This window comes from Gossypium arboreum, chromosome 4 (genome assembly GCF_025698485.1).
Source record: "Gossypium arboreum isolate Shixiya-1 chromosome 4, ASM2569848v2, whole genome shotgun sequence".
In the NCBI taxonomy this organism is placed as follows: Eukaryota; Viridiplantae; Streptophyta; class Magnoliopsida; order Malvales; family Malvaceae; genus Gossypium; species Gossypium arboreum.
Window position 1 is genome coordinate 10,839,814 of NC_069073.1, and position 2,071 is coordinate 10,841,884.

General features: G+C 35.6%; 1 non-coding gene across 1 annotated transcript; it reads left to right on the top strand.

Moving 5' to 3' along the window:
- Positions 1-325: 325 nt before the first annotated feature.
- Positions 326-433, top strand: LOC128292550 (small nucleolar RNA R71). The gene has a single exon (XR_008282535.1). It is a non-coding gene; the product is annotated as a small nucleolar RNA R71 (small nucleolar RNA).
- The last annotated feature ends 1,638 nt before the right edge of the window (positions 434-2,071 follow it).

Sequence of the window (2,071 nt, forward strand, 5' to 3'; positions counted from 1 at the left end):
TTCTGTATGCACACCTCCTCCACTTGAGTCACACCTCATTACTGGATGTACCTGCGTAGAACCAAGACCATCAATCTTTTTATTGAGAAGTTCTATCTGATTTGACAACATAGTAACTGAGTCGACGTTATAAACGTTGGCTGTTTTTGTTGGCTTAGTCCTTATGACTTGCCACTGGTAGTTATTCAGTGATATTTTTTCAATGAATTCATAAGCCTTTTCAGGTGTTTTGTTGTTGATGGTTCCACCAGCAGCTGCGTCAACCATTTATCGGGTCGAAGGATTCAGACCATTGTGGAACGTTTGTACTTGCAGCCAAAGCGGTAACCAATGGTGAGGGCACCTTCTCAGTAAGTCCTTTGTATCTCTCCCATGCATCGTACTGTGTTTCTAAATCCATCTGCACAAAAGAAGAGATATCATTACATAATTTAGCCGTTTTAGCCTGCGAAAAATATTTTATAAAAATTTCTCGGTCATTTGTTCCCAAGTAGTAATTGACCCTCATGGTAACGAGTTCAACCACTGTTTAGCTTTGTTCCTCAAAGATAAAAGAAATAACCGAAGACGAATGGAATCATCAGAAACGCCATTGATTTTGAATGTATCGCAAAATTCCAGAAAATTTGCTAAGTGAGCGTTGGGATCTTCATTCTGCAAACCATCAAACTGAAAAAACTGCTGTATCATCTGAATAGTGTTAGGCTTTAATTCAAAAGTATTTACAGCTACAGCAGGTCTAACTATGCTAGATTTAGTTCCTGTTAGAGAAGGTTTAGCATAATCATACATAGTACGTGGAGCAGGATTTTGATTAGCCGCAATTGCAGGCGACAGCTGATTGCCTTGGTTTTTAGCCATCTTTTCCGTTGGGGATTGAGTATCGTCTTCTTTCTCGTTCTTCGAGTATCGTAAGCTGCGCCTTATCTCTCTTTGATTTCTACAAACTGTACGATCGATTTCTTTGTCAAAAAGTAATGGTCCCAACGGGTTTCTTCTAGTCATAAACTATAAAAACCTACCAAGAGAGGGAAAAAGTAAATTAATAAACAATAATAATAATTAAATTAAATTAAATTGCAAGAAAAATAAATGGCTAAAGTAATAAAAATTTATCATTCCTAATATTTTAGTTCCCCGGCAACGGCACCAAAAACTTGATCGCGTGATTCGTAACAAGTAATAAATATTTATAATGAAGATCAAACCTAGACTAACTATTATCACGATGAAAAGGCAAGCGCACCTATCGAACAATAGTACAGTAGTGGCAAAACCGGGATATTGTACCCAAGGGAACCAAAAGTACTAGTAATAACTATCTTTTTATTATCTAGCCTAAGAATAAAAGGGGTTTTATTTGTTTTAATTAACTAATTATCTAAACTAAGAACGCACAGAGAAAAGAATTGGGGAATTGCTTTTGGGAAAATCGATTGACTTGAGACAATACCTAAGGAAAAATCCACTAGACTTTACTTGTTATTCTGGCTCCGAATCGAATGATTTATTCATTCAACTTGTTCCGTAAAGATCCCTAAGTTATGTTATTATCTCTATTCAAGACTAATCACGTCTAATCCCTAGATTGAATAACCGAGACTTTTCTCTAATTAACACTCTAGGGTTGTATTAACTCGATCTATGGATCCCCTTATTAGCTTTCACCCTAATTCGGTAAAATCTTGTCACCCTATTTCTAGGCGTGCAATCAACACCGCTTAATTATGACAAAAGTACTCTTAGACAGGGTCTATTCCTTCTCTGAATAAGAGCATATCTTGAATCACTATTCTGGGATATCAAAACAAGAATTAAGAACACATAATTAACAATAAGTTAAATATTTATCATACGATTCAGAAAATAATAACAAGATTCATCTTAGGTTTCATTCCCTTTAGGTTTTTAGGGGATTTAGTTCATAACTAAATAAGAAAACATCTCAGAAGAATAAAGAATACAAAACATAAAGAAAACCCAAAACTCCTGAAGGGAAATTGATGAGAGATCTTCAGTCTTGATGATGAATCCGGCTTCTAAGATGGATCAATCAGCTTTCTTGGGGTAA